We start from the raw sequence: 19,656 nt of genomic DNA, 5'->3' as shown, positions 1-19,656 counted from the left end.
TTTTTATTTTGGGTTTAATTAGGTCACGTGATATTTTTGGCCAATAATATTGCATACAAATTTTTTAACAAAAACAAAAAATTTTAAATCGAAAAATAATTGTTGTGTTAGAACTGCACAGGTCCAATTACCGTTTTTACAAAATATTTTTCGAAAATATTAATATTCATAAAAGTTATGAAACTTTTATTAAAAATTTATGAAATCTCAAAACCTAAAATTTTGTATTTTATTACACGCGCATTGGCCTAACTAACATTCAAGATAAAACATTTCGCTTAAAATTTCAGTAAAACAAAAGTTTGAGGTAATTTTTATTATGGGTTTAATTAGGTCACGTGATATTTTTGGCCAATAATATTGCATACCAATTTTTTTTAAAAAAATAAAAAATTTTAAATCGAAAAATAATTGATGTGTTTGAACCGCACAGGTCCAATTACCGTGTTTACAAAATATTTTTCGAAAATATTAATATTCATAAAAGTTATGAAACTGTTATTAAAAATTCATGAAATCTCAAAACCTAAAATTTTGTATTTTATTAGACGCGCATTGGCTTAACTAACATTCAAGATAAAACATTTCGCTAAAATTTTCAGTAAAACAAAAGTTTGAGGTAATTTTTATTTTGGGTTTAATTAGGTCACGTGATATTTTTGGCCAATAATATTGCATACAAATTTTTAAAAAAAAATAAAAAATTTTAAATCGAAAAATAATTGTTGTGTTAGAACTGCACAGGTCCAATTACCGTGTTTACAAAATATTTTTCGAAAATATTAATATTCATAAAAGTTATGAAACTTTTATTAAAAAATTATGAAATCGCAAAACCTAAAATTTTGTATTTTATTACACGCGCATTGGCCTAACTAACATTCAAGATAAAACATTTCGCTAAAATTTTCAGTAAAACAAAAGTTTGAGGTAATTTTTATTTTGGGTTTAATTAGGTCACGTGATATTTTTGGCCAATAATATTGCATACAAATTTTTTTAAAAAAATCAAAAATTTTAAATCGAAAACTAATTGTTGTGTTAGAACTGCTCAGGTCCAATTACCGTGTTTACAAAATATTTTTCGAAAATATTAATATTCATAAAAATTATGAAACTTTTATTAAAAATTTATGAAATCTCAAAACCTAAAATTTTGTATTTTATTAGACGCGCATTGGCCTAACTAACATTCAAGATAAAACATTTCGCTAAAATTTTCAGTAAAACAAAAGTTTGAGGTAATTTTTATTTTGGGTTTAATTAGGTCACGTGATATTTTTGGCCAATGATATTGCATACAAATTTAAAAAAAAAAATAAAAAATTTTAAATCGAAAAATAATTGTTGTGTTAGAACCGCACAGGTCCAATTACCGTGTTTACAAAATATTTTTCGAAAATATTAATATTCATAAAAGTTATGAAACTTTTATTAAAAATTTATGAAATCTCAAAACCTAAAATTTTGTATTTTATTACACGCGTATTGGCCTAACTAATATTTAAAATAAAACATTTTGCGAAAATTTTCAGTAAAACAAAAGTTTGAGGTAATTTTTATTTTGGTTTTAATTAGGTCACGTGATATTTTAGGCCAGTGATATTGCATACAAATTTAAAAAAAAAAATAAAAAATTTTAAATCGAAAAATAATTGTTGTGTTAGAACCGCACAGGTCCAATTACCGTGTTTACAAAATATTTTTCGAAAATATTAATATTCATAAAAATTATGAAACTTTTATTAAAAATTTATGAAATCTCAAAACCTAAAATTTTGTATTTTATTAGACGCGCATTGGCCTAACTAATATTCAAAATAAAACATTTCGCGAAAATTTTCAGTAAAACAAAAGTTTGAGGTAATTTTTATTTTGGTTTTAATTTGGTCACGTGATATTTTAGGCCAGTGATATTGCATACAAATTTTAAAAAAAAAATAAAAAATTTTAAATCGAAAAATAATTGTTGTGTTAGAACCGCACAGGTCCAATTACCGTGTTTACAAAATATTTTTCGAAAATATTAATATTCATAAAAATTATGAAACTTTTATTAAAAATTTATGAAATCTCAAAACCTAAAATTTTGTATTTTATTAGACGCGCATTGGCCTAACTAACATTCAAGATAAAACCTTTCGGTAAAATTTTCAGTAAAACAAAAGTTTGAGGTAATTTTTATTTTGGGTTTAATTAGGTCACGTGATATTTTTGGCCAATAATATTGCATACAAATTTTTTTGAAAAAAATAAATAATTTAAAATCGAAAAATAATTGATGTGTTTGAACCGCACAGGTCCAATTACCGTGTTTACAAAATATTTTTCGAAAATATTAATAATCATAAAAGTTATGAAACTTTTATTAAAAATTTATGAAATCTCAAAACCTAAAATTTTGTATTTTATTACACGCGCATTGGCCTAACTAACATTCAAGATAAAACATTTCGCTAAAATTTTCAGTAAAACAAAAGTTTGAGATAATTTTTATTTTGGTTTTCATTAGGTCACGTGTTATTTTAGGCCAATGATGTTGCATACAAATTTTTAAAAAAAAAATAAAAAATTTTAAATCGAAAAAAAATTGTTGTGTTAGAACTGCACAAGTCCAATTACCGTGTTTACAAAATATTTTTCGAAAATATTAATATTCATAAAAATTATGAAACTTTTATTAAAAATTTATGAAATCTCAAAACCTAGAATTTTGTATTTTATTAGACGCGCATTGGCCTAACTAACATTCAAGATAAAACATTTCGCTAAAATTTTCAGTAAAACAAAAGTTTGAGGTAATTTTTATTTTGGGTTTAATTAGGTCACGTGATATTTTTGGCCAATAATATTGCATACAAATTTTTAAAAAAAAATAAAAAATTTTAAATCGAAAAATAATTGTTGTGTTAGAACTGCACAGGTCCAATTACCGTGTTTACAAAATATTTTTCGAAAATATTAATATTCATAAAAGTTATGAAACTTTTATTAAAAAATTATGAAATCGCAAAACCTAAAATTTTGTATTTTATTACACGCGCATTGGCCTAACTAACATTCAAGATAAAACATTTCGCTAAAATTTTTAGTAAAACAAAAGTTTGAGGTAATTTTTATTTTGGGTTTAATTAGGTCACGTGATATTTTTGGCCAATAATATTGCATACAAATTTTTTTAAAAAAATCAAAAATTTTAAATCAAAAAATAATTGTTGTGTTAGAACTGCTCAGGTCCAATTACCGTGTTTACAAAATATTTTTCGAAAATATTAATATTCATAAAAATTATGAAACTTTTATTAAAAATTTATGAAATCTCAAAACCTAAAATTTTGTATTTTATTAGACGCGCATTGGCCTAACTAACATTCAAGAAAAAACATTTCGCTAAAATTTTCAGTAAAACAAAAGTTTGAGGTAATTTTTATTTTGGGTTTAATTAGGTCACGTGATATTTTTGGCCAATGATATTGCATACAAATTTAAAAAAAAAAATAAAAAATTTTAAATCGAAAAATAATTGTTGTGTTAGAACCGCACAGGTCCAATTACCGTGTTTACAAAATATTTTTCGAAAATATTAATATTCATAAAAGTTATGAAACTTTTATTAAAAATTTATGAAATCTCAAAACCTAAAATTTTGTATTTTATTACACGCGTATTGGCCTAACTAATATTTAAAATAAAACATTTCGCGAAAATTTTCAGTAAAACAAAAGTTTGAGGTAATTTTTATTTTGGTTTTAATTAGGTCACGTGATATTTTAGGCCAGTGATATTGCATACAAATTTAAAAAAAAAAATAAAAAATTTTAAATCGAAAAATAATTGTTGTGTTAGAACCGCACAGGTCCAATTACCGTGTTTACAAAATATTTTTCGAAAATATTAATATTCATAAAAATTATGAAACTTTTATTAAAAATTTATGAAATCTCAAAACCTAAAATTTTGTATTTTATTAGACGCGCATTGGCCTAACTAACATTCAAGATAAAACATTTCGGTAAAATTTTCAGTAAAACAAAAGTTTGAGGTAATTTTTATTTTGGGTTTAATTAGGTCACGTGATATTTTTGGCCAATAATATTGCATACAAATTTTTTTGAAAAAAATAAATAATTTAAAATCGAAAAATAATTGATGTGTTTGAACCGCACAGGTCCAATTACCGTGTTTACAAAATATTTTTCGAAAATATTAATATTCATAAAAGTTATGGAACTTTTATTAAAAATTTATAAAATCTCAAAACCTAAAATTTTGTATTTTATTACACGCGCATTGGCCTAACTAACATTCAAGATAAAACATTTCGCTAAAATTTTCAGTAAAACAAAAGTTTGAGATAATTTTTATTTTGGTTTTCATTAGGTCACGTGATATTTTAGGCCAATGATGTTGCATACAAATTTAAAAAAAAAAAATAAAAAATTTTAAATCGAAAAAAAATTGTTGTGTTAGAACTGCACAAGTCCAATTACCGTGTTTACAAAATATTTTTCGAAAATATTAATATTCATAAAAATTATGAAACTTTTATTAAAAATTTATGAAATCTCAAAACCTAAACTTTTGTATTTTATTAGACGCGTATTGGCCTAACTAATATTCAAAATAAAACATTTCGCGAAAATTTTCAGTAAAACAAAAGTTTGAGGTAATTTTTATTTTGGTTTTAATTAGGTCACGTGATATTTTAGGCCAGTGATATTGCATACAAATTTAAAAAAAAAAATAAAAAATTTTAAATCGAAAAATAATTGTTGTGTTAGAACCGCACAGGTCCAATTACCGTGTTTACAAAATATTTTTCGAAAATATTAATATTCATAAAAATTATGAAACTTTTATTAAAAATTTATGAAATCTCAAAACCTAAAATTTTGTATTTTATTAGACGCGCATTGGCCTAACTAACATTCAAGATAAAACATTTCGGTAAAATTTTCAGTAAAACAAAAGTTTGAGGTAACTTTTATTTTGGGTTTAATTAGGTCACGTGATATTTTTGGCCAATAATATTGCATACAAATTTTTTTGAAAAAAATAAATAATTTAAAATCGAAAAATAATTGATGTGTTTGAACCGCACAGGTCCAATTACCGTGTTTACAAAATATTTTTCGAAAATATTAATATTCATAAAAGTTATGAAACTTTTATTAAAAATTTATCAAATCTTAAAACCTAAAATTTTGTATTTTATTACACGCGCATTGGCCTAACTAACATTCAAGATAAAACATTTCGCTAAAATTTTCAGTAAAACAAAAGTTTGAGATAATTTTTATTTTGGTTTTCATTAGGTCACGTGATATTTTAGGCCAATGATGTTGCATACAAATTTTTAAAAAAAAAATAAAAAATTTTAAATCGAAAAAAAATTGTTGTGTTAGAACTGCACAAGTCCAATTACCGTGTTTACAAAATATTTTTCGAAAATATTAATATTCATAAAAATTATGAAACTTTTATTAAAAATTTATGAAATCTCAAAACCTAGAATTTTGTATTTTATTAGACGCGCATTGGCCTAACTAACATTCAAGATAAAACATTTCGCTAAAATTTTCAGTAAAACAAAAGTTTGAGGTAATTTTTATTTTGGGTTTAATTAAATCACGTAATATTTTTGGCCAATAATATTGCATACAAATTTAAAAAAAAAAATAAAAAATTTTAAATCGAAAAATAATTGTTGTGTTAGAACTGCACAGGTCCAATTACCGTGTTTACAAAATATTTTTCGAAAATATTAATATTCATAAAAGTTATGAAACTTTTATTAAAAAATTATGAAATCGCAAAACCTAAAATTTTGTATTTTATTACACGCGCATTGGCCTAACTAACATTCAAGATAAAACATTTCGCTAAAATTTTCAGTAAAACAAAAGTTTGAGGTAATTTTTATTTTGGGTTTAATTAGGTCACGTGATATTTTTGGCCAATAATATTGCATACAAATTTTTTTAAAAAAATCAAAAATTTTAAATCGAAAAATAATTGTTGTGTTAGAACTGCTCAGGTCCAATTACCGTGTTTACAAAATATTTTTCGAAAATATTAATATTCATAAAAATTATGAAACTTTTATTAAAAATTTATGAAATCTCAAAACCTAAAATTTTGTATTTTATTAGACGCGCATTGGCCTAACTAACATTCAAGATAAAACATTTCGCTAAAATTTTCAGTAAAACAAAAGTTTGAGGTAATTTTTATTTTGGGTTTAATTAGGTCACGTGATATTTTTGGCCAATGATATTGCATACAAATTTAAAAAAAAAAATAAAAAATTTTAAATCGAAAAATAATTGTTGTGTTAGAACCGCACAGGTCCAATTACCGTGTTTACAAAATATTTTTCGAAAATATTAATATTCATAAAAATTATGAAACTTTTATTAAAAATTTATGAAATCTCAAAACCTAAAATTTTGTATTTTATTAGACGCGCATTGGCCTAACTAACATTCAAGATAAAACATTTCGCTAAAATTTTCAGTAAAACAAAAGTTTGAGGTAATTTTTATTTTGGGTTTAATTAGGTCACGTGATATTTTTGGCCAATGATATTGCATACAAATTTAAAAAAAAAAATAAAAAATTTTAAATCGAAAAATAATTGTTGTGTTAGAACCGCACAGGTCCAATTACCGTGTTTACAAAATATTTTTCGAAAATATTAATATTCATAAAAGTTATGAAACTTTTATTAAAAATTTATGAAATCTCAAAACCTAAAATTTTGTATTTTATTACACGCGTATTGGCCTAACTAATACTTAAAATAAAACATTTCGCGAAAATTTTCAGTAAAACAAAAGTTTGAGGTAATTTTTATTTTGGTTTTAATTAGGTCACGTGATATTTTAGGCCAGTGATATTGCATACAAATTTAAAAAAAAAAATAAAAAATTTTAAATCGAAAAATAATTGTTGTGTTAGAACCGCACAGGTCCAATTACCGTGTTTACAAAATATTTTTTGAAAATATTAATATTCATAAAAATTATGAAACTTTTATTAAAAATTTATGAAATCTCAAAACCTAAAATTTTGTATTTTATTAGACGCGCATTGGCCTAACTAACATTCAAGATAAAACATTTCGGTAAAATTTTCAGTAAAACAAAAGTTTGAGGTAATTTTTATTTTGGGTTTAATTAGGTCACGTGATATTTTTGGCCAATAATATTGCATACAAATTTTTTTGAAAAAAATAAATAATTTAAAATCGAAAAATAATTGATGTGTTTGAACCGCACAGGTCCAATTACCTTGTTTACAAAATATTTTTCGAAAATATTAATATTCATAAAAGTTATGAAACTTTTATTAAAAATTTATGAAATCTCAAAACCTAAAATTTTGTATTTTATTACACGCGCATTGGCCTAACTAACATTCAAGATAAAACATTTCGCTAAAATTTTCAGTAAAACAAAAGTTTGAGATAATTTTTATTTTGGTTTTCATTAGGTCACGTGATATTTTAGGCCAATGATGTTGCATACAAATTTTTAAAAAAAAAATAAAAAATTTTAAATCGAAAAAAAATTGTTGTGTTAGAACTGCACAAGTCCAATTACCGTGTTTACAAAATATTTTTCGAAAATATTAATATTCATAAAAATTATGAAACTTTTATTAAAAATTTATGAAATCTCAAAACCTAAAATTTTGTATTTTATTAGACGCGCATTGGCCTAACTAACATTCAAGATAAAACATTTCGCTAAAATTTTCAGTAAAACAAAAGTTTGAGGTAATTTTTATTTTGGGTTTAATTAGGTCACGTGATATTTTTGGCCAATAATATTGCATACAAATTTTTAAAAAAAAATAAAAAATTTTAAATCGAAAAATAATTGTTGTGTTAGAACTGCACAGGTCCAATTACCGTGTTTACAAAATATTTTTCGAAAATATTAATATTCATAAAAGTTATGAAACTTTTATTAAAAAATTATGAAATCGCAAAACCTAAAATTTTGTATTTTATTACACGCGCATTGGCCTAACTAACATTCAAGATAAAACATTTCGCTAAAATTTTTAGTAAAACAAAAGTTTGAGGTAATTTTTATTTTGGGTTTAATTAGGTCACGTGATATTTTTGGCCAATAATATTGCATACAAATTTTTTTAAAAAAATCAAAAATTTTAAATCAAAAAATAATTGTTGTGTTAGAACTGCTCAGGTCCAATTACCGTGTTTACAAAATATTTTTCGAAAATATTAATATTCATAAAAATTATGAAACTTTTATTAAAAATTTATGAAATCTCAAAACCTAAAATTTTGTATTTTATTAGACGCGCATTGGCCTAACTAACATTCAAGAAAAAACATTTCGCTAAAATTTTCAGTAAAACAAAAGTTTGAGGTAATTTTTATTTTGGGTTTAATTAGGTCACGTGATATTTTTGGCCAATGATATTGCATACAAATTTAAAAAAAAAAATAAAAAATTTTAAATCGAAAAATAATTGTTGTGTTAGAACCGCACAGGTCCAATTACCGTGTTTACAAAATATTTTTCGAAAATATTAATATTCATAAAAATTATGAAACTTTTATTAAAAATTTATGAAATCTCAAAACCTAAAATTTTGTATTTTATTAGACGCGCATTGGCCTAACTAACATTCAAGATAAAACATTTCGGTAAAATTTTCAGTAAAACAAAAGTTTGAGGTAATTTTTATTTTGGGTTTAATTAGGTCACGTGATATTTTTGGCCAATAATATTGCATACAAATTTTTTTGAAAAAAATAAATAATTTAAAATCGAAAAATAATTGATGTGTTTGAACCGCACAGGTCCAATTACCGTGTTTACAAAATATTTTTCGAAAATATTAATATTCATAAAAGTTATGAAACTTTTATTAAAAATTTATAAAATCTCAAAACCTAAAATTTTGTATTTTATTACACGCGCATTGGCCTAACTAACATTCAAGATAAAACATTTCGCTAAAATTTTCAGTAAAACAAAAGTTTGAGATAATTTTTATTTTGGTTTTCATTAGGTCACGTGATATTTTAGGCCAATGATGTTGCATACAAATTTAAAAAAAAAAAATAAAAAATTTTAAATCGAAAAAAAATTGTTGTGTTAGAACTGCACAAGTCCAATTACCGTGTTTACAAAATATTTTTCGAAAATATTAATATTCATAAAAATTATGAAACTTTTATTAAAAATTTATGAAATCTCAAAACCTAAACTTTTGTATTTTATTAGACGCGTATTGGCCTAACTAATATTCAAAATAAAACATTTCGCGAAAATTTTCAGTAAAACAAAAGTTTGAGGTAATTTTTATTTTGGTTTTAATTAGGTCACGTGATATTTTAGGCCAGTGATATTGCATACAAATTTAAAAAAAAAAATAAAAAATTTTAAATCGAAAAATAATTGTTGTGTTAGAACCGCACAGGTCCAATTACCGTGTTTACAAAATATTTTTCGAAAATATTAATATTCATAAAAATTATGAAACTTTTATTAAAAATTTATGAAATCTCAAAACCTAAAATTTTGTATTTTATTAGACGCGCATTGGCCTAACTAACATTCAAGATAAAACATTTCGGTAAAATTTTCAGTAAAACAAAAGTTTGAGGTAACTTTTATTTTGGGTTTAATTAGGTCACGTGATATTTTTGGCCAATAATATTGCATACAAATTTTTTTGAAAAAAATAAATAATTTAAAATCGAAAAATAATTGATGTGTTTGAACCGCACAGGTCCAATTACCGTGTTTACAAAATATTTTTCGAAAATATTAATATTCATAAAAGTTATGAAACTTTTATTAAAAATTTATCAAATCTTAAAACCTAAAATTTTGTATTTTATTACACGCGCATTGGCCTAACTAACATTCAAGATAAAACATTTCGCTAAAATTTTCAGTAAAACAAAAGTTTGAGATAATTTTTATTTTGGTTTTCATTAGGTCACGTGATATTTTAGGCCAATGATGTTGCATACAAATTTTTAAAAAAAAAATAAAAAATTTTAAATCGAAAAAAAATTGTTGTGTTAGAACTGCACAAGTCCAATTACCGTGTTTACAAAATATTTTTCGAAAATATTAATATTCATAAAAATTATGAAACTTTTATTAAAAATTTATGAAATCTCAAAACCTAGAATTTTGTATTTTATTAGACGCGCATTGGCCTAACTAACATTCAAGATAAAACATTTCGCTAAAATTTTCAGTAAAACAAAAGTTTGAGGTAATTTTTATTTTGGGTTTAATTAAATCACGTAATATTTTTGGCCAATAATATTGCATACAAATTTTAAAAAAAAAATAAAAAATTTTAAATCAAAAAATAATTGTTGTGTTAGAACTGCACAGGTCCAATTACCGTGTTTACAAAATATTTTTCGAAAATATTAATATTCATAAAAGTTATGAAACTTTTATTAAAAAATTATGAAATCGCAAAACCTAAAATTTTGTATTTTATTACACGCGCATTGGCCTAACTAACATTCAAGATAAAACATTTCGCTAAAATTTTCAGTAAAACAAAAGTTTGAGGTAATTTTTATTTTGGGTTTAATTAGGTCACGTGATATTTTTGGCCAATAATATTGCATACAAATTTTTTTAAAAAAATCAAAAATTTTAAATCGAAAAATAATTGTTGTGTTAGAACTGCTCAGGTCCAATTACCGTGTTTACAAAATATTTTTCGAAAATATTAATATTCATAAAAATTATGAAACTTTTATTAAAAATTTATGAAATCTCAAAACCTAAAATTTTGTATTTTATTAGACGCGCATTGGCCTAACTAACATTCAAGATAAAACATTTCGCTAAAATTTTCAGTAAAACAAAAGTTTGAGGTAATTTTTATTTTGGGTTTAATTAGGTCACGTGATATTTTTGGCCAATGATATTGCATACAAATTTAAAAAAAAAAATAAAAAATTTTAAATCGAAAAATAATTGTTGTGTTAGAACCGCACAGGTCCAATTACCGTGTTTACAAAATATTTTTCGAAAATATTAATATTCATAAAAATTATGAAACTTTTATTAAAAATTTATGAAATCTCAAAACCTAAAATTTTGTATTTTATTAGACGCGCATTGGCCTAACTAACATTCAAGATAAAACATTTCGCTAAAATTTTCAGTAAAACAAAAGTTTGAGGTAATTTTTATTTTGGGTTTAATTAGGTCACGTGATATTTTTGGCCAATGATATTGCATACAAATTTAAAAAAAAAAATAAAAAATTTTAAATCGAAAAATAATTGTTGTGTTAGAACCGCACAGGTCCAATTACCGTGTTTACAAAATATTTTTCGAAAATATTAATATTCATAAAAGTTATGAAACTTTTATTAAAAATTTATGAAATCTCAAAACCTAAAATTTTGTATTTTATTACACGCGTATTGGCCTAACTAATATTTAAAATAAAACATTTCGCGAAAATTTTCAGTAAAACAAAAGTTTGAGGTAATTTTTATTTTGGTTTTAATTAGGTCACGTGATATTTTAGGCCAGTGATATTGCATACAAATTTAAAAAAAAAAATAAAAAATTTTAAATCGAAAAATAATTGTTGTGTTAGAACCGCACAGGTCCAATTACCGTGTTTACAAAATATTTTTTGAAAATATTAATATTCATAAAAATTATGAAACTTTTATTAAAAATTTATGAAATCTCAAAACCTAAAATTTTGTATTTTATTAGACGCGCATTGGCCTAACTAACATTCAAGATAAAACATTTCGGTAAAATTTTCAGTAAAACAAAAGTTTGAGGTAATTTTTATTTTGGGTTTAATTAGGTCACGTGATATTTTTGGCCAATAATATTGCATACAAATTTTTTTGAAAAAAATAAATAATTTAAAATCGAAAAATAATTGATGTGTTTGAACCGCACAGGTCCAATTACCGTGTTTACAAAATATTTTTCGAAAATATTAATATTCATAAAAGTTATGAAACTTTTATTAAAAATTTATGAAATCTCAAAACCTAAAATTTTGTATTTTATTACACGCGCATTGGCCTAACTAACATTCAAGATAAAACATTTCGCTAAAATTTTCAGTAAAACAAAAGTTTGAGATAATTTTTATTTTGGTTTTCATTAGGTCACGTGATATTTTAGGCCAATGATGTTGCATACAAATTTTTAAAAAAAAAATAAAAAATTTTAAATCGAAAAAAAATTGTTGTGTTAGAACTGCACAAGTCCAATTACCGTGTTTACAAAATATTTTTCGAAAATATTAATATTCATAAAAATTATGAAACTTTTATTAAAAATTTATGAAATCTCAAAACCTAGAATTTTGTATTTTATTAGACGCGCATTGGCCTAACTAACATTCAAGATAAAACATTTCGCTAAAATTTTCAGTAAAACAAAAGTTTGAGGTAATTTTTATTTTGGGTTTAATTAGGTCACGTGATATTTTTGGCCAATAATATTGCATACAAATTTTTAAAAAAAAATAAAAAATTTTAAATCGAAAAATAATTGTTGTGTTAGAACTGCACAGGTCCAATTACCGTGTTTACAAAATATTTTTCGAAAATATTAATATTCATAAAAGTTATGAAACTTTTATTAAAAAATTATGAAATCGCAAAACCTAAAATTTTGTATTTTATTACACGCGCATTGGCCTAACTAACATTCAAGATAAAACATTTCGCTAAAATTTTTAGTAAAACAAAAGTTTGAGGTAATTTTTATTTTGGGTTTAATTAGGTCACGTGATATTTTTGGCCAATAATATTGCATACAAATTTTTTTAAAAAAATCAAAAATTTTAAATCGAAAAATAATTGTTGTGTTAGAACTGCTCAGGTCCAATTACCGTGTTTACAAAATATTTTTCGAAAATATTAATATTCATAAAAATTATGAAACTTTTATTAAAAATTTATGAAATCTCAAAACCTAAAATTTTGTATTTTATTAGACGCGCATTGGCCTAACTAACATTCAAGATAAAACATTTCGGTAAAATTTTCAGTAAAACAAAAGTTTGAGGTAATTTTTATTTTGGGTTTAATTAGGTCACGTGATATTTTTGGCCAATAATATTGCATACAAATTTTTTTGAAAAAAATAAATAATTTAAAATCGAAAAATAATTGATGTGTTTGAACCGCACAGGTCCAATTACCGTGTTTACAAAATATTTTTCGAAAATATTAATATTCATAAAAGTTATGAAACTTTTATTAAAAATTTATGAAATCTCAAAACCTAAAATTTTGTATTTTATTACACGCGCATTGGCCTAACTAACATTCAAGATAAAACATTTCGCTAAAATTTTCAGTAAAACAAAAGTTTGAGATAATTTTTATTTTGGTTTTCATTAGGTCACGTGATATTTTAGGCCAATGATGTTGCATACAAATTTTTAAAAAAAAAATAAAAAATTTTAAATCGAAAAAAAATTGTTGTGTTAGAACTGCACAAGTCCAATTACCGTGTTTACAAAATATTTTTCGAAAATATTAATATTCATAAAAATTATGAAACTTTTATTAAAAATTTATGAAATCTCAAAACCTAGAATTTTGTATTTTATTAGACGCGCATTGGCCTAACTAACATTCAAGATAAAACATTTCGCTAAAATTTTCAGTAAAACAAAAGTTTGAGGTAATTTTTATTTTGGGTTTAATTAGGTCACGTGATATTTTTGGCCAATAATATTGCATACAAATTTTTAAAAAAAAATAAAAAATTTTAAATCGAAAAATAATTGTTGTGTTAGAACTGCACAGGTCCAATTACCGTGTTTACAAAATATTTTTCGAAAATATTAATATTCATAAAAGTTATGAAACTTTTATTAAAAAATTATGAAATCGCAAAACCTAAAATTTTGTATTTTATTACACGCGCATTGGCCTAACTAACATTCAAGATAAAACATTTCGCTAAAATTTTTAGTAAAACAAAAGTTTGAGATAATTTTTATTTTGGGTTTAATTAGGTCACGTGATATTTTTGGCCAATAATATTGCATACAAATTTTTTTAAAAAAATCAAAAATTTTAAATCGAAAAATAATTGTTGTGTTAGAACTGCTCAGGTCCAATTACCGTGTTTACAAAATATTTTTCGAAAATATTAATATTCATAAAAATTATGAAACTTTTATTAAAAATTTATGAAATCTCAAAACCTAAAATTTTGTATTTTATTAGACGCGCATTGGCCTAACTAACATTCAAGAAAAAACATTTCGCTAAAATTTTCAGTAAAACAAAAGTTTGAGGTAATTTTTATTTTGGGTTTAATTAGGTCACGTGATATTTTTGGCCAATGATATTGCATACAAATTTAAAAAAAAAAATAAAAAATTTTAAATCGAAAAATAATTGTTGTGTTAGAACCGCACAGGTCCAATTACCGTGTTTACAAAATATTTTTCGAAAATATTAATATTCATAAAAGTTATGAAACTTTTATTAAAAATTTATGAAATCTCAAAACCTAAAATTTTGTATTTTATTACACGCGTATTGGCCTAACTAATATTTAAAATAAAACATTTTGCGAAAATTTTCAGTAAAACAAAAGTTTGAGGTAATTTTTATTTTGGTTTTAATTAGGTCACGTGATATTTTAGGCCAGTGATATTGCATACAAATTTAAAAAAAAAAATAAAAAATTTTAAATCGAAAAATAATTGTTGTGTTAGAACCGCACAGGTCCAATTACCGTGTTTACAAAATATTTTTCGAAAATATTAATATTCATAAAAATTATGAAACTTTTATTAAAAATTTATGAAATCTCAAAACCTAAAATTTTGTATTTTATTAGACGCGCATTGGCCTAACTAACATTCAAGATAAAACATTTCGGTAAAATTTTCAGTAAAACAAAAGTTTGAGGTAATTTTTATTTTGGGTTTAATTAGGTCACGTGATATTTTTGGCCAATAATATTGCATACAAATTTTTTTGAAAAAAATAAATAATTTAAAATCGAAAAATAATTGATGTGTTTGAACCGCACAGGTCCAATTACCGTGTTTACAAAATATTTTTCGAAAATATTAATATTCATAAAAGTTATGAAACTTTTATTAAAAATTTATAAAATCTCAAAACCTAAAATTTTGTATTTTATTACACGCGCATTGGCCTAACTAACATTCAAGATAAAACATTTCGCTAAAATTTTCAGTAAAACAAAAGTTTGAGATAATTTTTATTTTGGTTTTCATTAGGTCACGTGATATTTTAGGCCAATGATGTTGCATACAAATTTAAAAAAAAAAAATAAAAAATTTTAAATCGAAAAAAAATTGTTGTGTTAGAACTGCACAAGTCCAATTACCGTGTTTACAAAATATTTTTCGAAAATATTAATATTCATAAAAATTATGAAACTTTTATTAAAAATTTATGAAATCTCAAAACCTAAACTTTTGTATTTTATTAGACGCGTATTGGCCTAACTAATATTCAAAATAAAACATTTCGCGAAAATTTTCAGTAAAACAAAAGTTTGAGGTAATTTTTATTTTGGTTTTAATTAGGTCACGTGATATTTTAGGCCAGTGATATTGCATACAAATTTAAAAAAAAAAATAAAAAATTTTAAATCGAAAAATAATTGTTGTGTTAGAACCGCACAGGTCCAATTACCGTGTTTACAAAATATTTTTCGAAAATATTAATATTCATAAAAATTATGAAACTTTTATTAAAAATTTATGAAATCTCAAAACCTAAAATTTTGTATTTTATTAGACGCGCATTGGCCTAACTAACATTCAAGATAAAACATTTCGGTAAAATTTTCAGTAAAACAAAAGTTTGAGGTAACTTTTATTTTGGGTTTAATTAGGTCACGTGATATTTTTGGCCAATAATATTGCATACAAATTTTTTTGAAAAAAATAAATAATTTAAAATCGAAAAATAATTGATGTGTTTGAACCGCACAGGTCCAATTACCGTGTTTACAAAATATTTTTCGAAAATATTAATATTCATAAAAGTTATGAAACTTTTATTAAAAATTTATGAAATCTTAAAACCTAAAATTTTGTATTTTATTACACGCGCATTGGCCTAACTAACATTCAAGATAAAACATTTCGCTAAAATTTTCAGTAAAACAAAAGTTTGAGATAATTTTTATTTTGGTTTTCATTAGGTCACGTGATATTTTAGGCCAATGATGTTGCATACAAATTTTTAAAAAAAAAATAAAAAATTTTAAATCGAAAAAAAATTGTTGTGTTAGAACTGCACAAGTCCATCTACCGTGTTTACAAAATATTTTTCGAAAATATTAATATTCATAAAAATTATGAAACTTTTATTAAAAATTTATGAAATCTCAAAACCTAGAATTTTGTATTTTATTAGACGCGCATTGGCCTAACTAACATTCAAGATAAAACATTTCGCTAAAATTTTCAGTAAAACAAAAGTTTGAGGTAATTTTTATTTTGGGTTTAATTAAATCACGTAATATTTTTGGCCAATAATATTGCATACAAATTTTAAAAAAAAAATAAAAAATTTTAAATCGAAAAATAATTGTTGTGTTAGAACTGCACAGGTCCAATTACCGTGTTTACAAAATATTTTTCGAAAATATTAATATTCATAAAAGTTATGAAACTTTTATTAAAAAATTATGAAATCGCAAAACCTAAAATTTTGTATTTTATTACACGCGCATTGGCCTAACTAACATTCAAGATAAAACATTTCGCTAAAATTTTCAGTAAAACAAAAGTTTGAGGTAATTTTTATTTTGGGTTTAATTAGGTCACGTGATATTTTTGGCCAATAATATTGCATACAAATTTTTTTAAAAAAATCAAAAATTTTAAATCGAAAAATAATTGTTGTGTTAGAACTGCTCAGGTCCAATTACCGTGTTTACAAAATATTTTTCGAAAATATTAATATTCATAAAAATTATGAAACTTTTATTAAAAATTTATGAAATCTCAAAACCTAAAATTTTGTATTTTATTAGACGCGCATTGGCCTAACTAACATTCAAGATAAAACATTTCGCTAAAATTTTCAGTAAAACAAAAGTTTGAGGTAATTTTTATTTTGGGTTTAATTAGGTCACGTGATATTTTTGGCCAATGATATTGCATACAAATTTAAAAAAAAAAATAAAAAATTTTAAATCGAAAAATAATTGTTGTGTTAGAACCGCACAGGTCCAATTACCGTGTTTACAAAATATTTTTCGAAAATATTAATATTCATAAAAATTATGAAACTTTTATTAAAAATTTATGAAATCTCAAAACCTAAAATTTTGTATTTTATTAGACGCGCATTGGCCTAACTAACATTCAAGATAAAACATTTCGCTAAAATTTTCAGTAAAACAAAAGTTTGAGGTAATTTTTATTTTGGGTTTAATTAGGTCACGTGATATTTTTGGCCAATGATATTGCATACAAATTTAAAAAAAAAAATAAAAAATTTTAAATCGAAAAATAATTGTTGTGTTAGAACCGCACAGGTCCAATTACCGTGTTTACAAAATATTTTTCGAAAATATTAATATTCATAAAAATTATGAAACTTTTATTAAAAATTTATGAAATCTCAAAACCTAAAATTTTGTATTTTATTAGACGCGCATTGGCCTAACTAACATTCAAGATAAAACATTTCGCTAAAATTTTCAGTAAAACAAAAGTTTGAGGTAATTTTTATTTTGGGTTTAATTAGGTCACGTGATATTTTTGGCCAATAATATTGCATACAAATTTTTTTGAAAAAAATAAATAATTTAAAATCGAAAAATAATTGATGTGTTTGAACCGCACAGGTCCAATTACCGTGTTTACAAAATATTTTTCGAAAATATTAATATTCATAAAAGTTATGAAACTTTTATTAAAAATTTATGAAATCTCAAAACCTAAAATTTTGTATTTTATTACACGCGCATTGGCCTAACTAACATTCAAGATAAAACATTTCGCTAAAATTTTCAGTAAAACAAAAGTTTGAGATAATTTTTATTTTGGTTTTCATTAGGTCACGTGATATTTTAGGCCAATGATGTTGCATACAAATTTTTAAAAAAAAAATAAAAAATTTTAAATCGAAAAAAAATTGTTGTGTTAGAACTGCACAAGTCCAATTACCGTGTTTACAAAATATTTTTCGAAAATATTAATATTCATAAAAATTATGAAACTTTTATTAAAAATTTATGAAATCTCAAAACCTAAAATTTTGTATTTTATTAGACGCGCATTGGCCTAACTAACATTCAAGATAAAACATTTTGCTAAAATTTTCAGTAAAACAAAAGTTTGAGGTAATTTTTATTTTGGGTTTAATTAGGTCACGTGATATTTTTGGCCAATAATATTGCATACAAATTTTTAAAAAAAAATAAAAAATTTTAAATCGAAAAATAATTGTTGTGTTAGAACTGCACAGGTCCAATTACCGTGTTTACAAAATATTTTTCGAAAATATTAATATTCATAAAAGTTATGAAACTTTTATTAAAAATTTATGAAATCGCAAATCCTAAAATTTTGTATTTTATTACACGCGCATTGGCCTAACTAACATTCAAGATAAAACATTTTGCTAAAATTTTCAGTAAAACAAAAGTTTGAGGTAATTTTTATTTTGGGTTTAATTAGGTCACGTGATATTTTTGGCCAATAATATTGCATACAAATTTTTTTAAAAAAATCAAAAATTTTAAATCGAAAAATAATTGTTGTGTTAGAACTGCTCAGGTCCAATTACCGTGTTTACAAAATATTTTTCGAAAATATTAATATTCATAAAAATTATGAAACTTTTATTAAAAATTTATGAAATCTCAAAACCTAAAATTTTGTATTTTATTAGACGCGCATTGGCCTAACTAACATTCAAGATAAAACATTTCGCTAAAATTTTCAGTAAAACAAAAGTTTGAGGTAATTTTTATTTTGGGTTTAATTAGGTCACGTGATATTTTTGGCCAATAATATTGCATACAAATTTTTTTAAAAAAATAAAATTTTAAATCAAAAAATAATTGTTGTGTTAGAACTGCTCAGGTCCAATTACCATGTTTACAAAATATTTTTCGAAAATATTAATATTCATAAAAGTTATGAAACTTTTATTAAAAATTTATGAAATCTCAAAACCTAAAATTTTGTATTTTATTACACGCGCATTGGCCTAACTAACATTCAAGATAAAACATTTCGCTAAAATTTTTAGTAAAACAAAATTTTGAGGTAATTTTTATTTTGGTTTTCATTAGGTCACGTGATATTTTTGGCTAATGATATTGCATACAAATTTTTTGAAAAAAAATAAAAAATTTTAAATCGAAAAATAATTGTTGTGTTAGAACCGCACATGTCCAATTACCGTGTTTACAAAATATTTTTCAAAAATATTAATATTCATAAAAGTTATGAAAATTTTATTAAAAATTTATGAAATCTCAAAACCTAAAATTTTGTATTTTATTAGACGCGCATTGGCCCAACTAACATTCAAGATGAAACATTTCGCTAAAATTTTCAGTAAAACAAAAGTTTGAGGTAATTTTTATTTTGGGTTTAATTAGGTCACGTGATATTTTTGGC

This window comes from Corella eumyota, chromosome 4 (assembly GCF_963082875.1).
Source record: "Corella eumyota chromosome 4, kaCorEumy4.1, whole genome shotgun sequence".
In the NCBI taxonomy this organism is placed as follows: Eukaryota; Metazoa; Chordata; class Ascidiacea; order Phlebobranchia; family Corellidae; genus Corella; species Corella eumyota.
The sequence above is the reverse complement of the archived record's forward strand: the minus strand, read 5'-3'. Positions refer to the sequence as shown.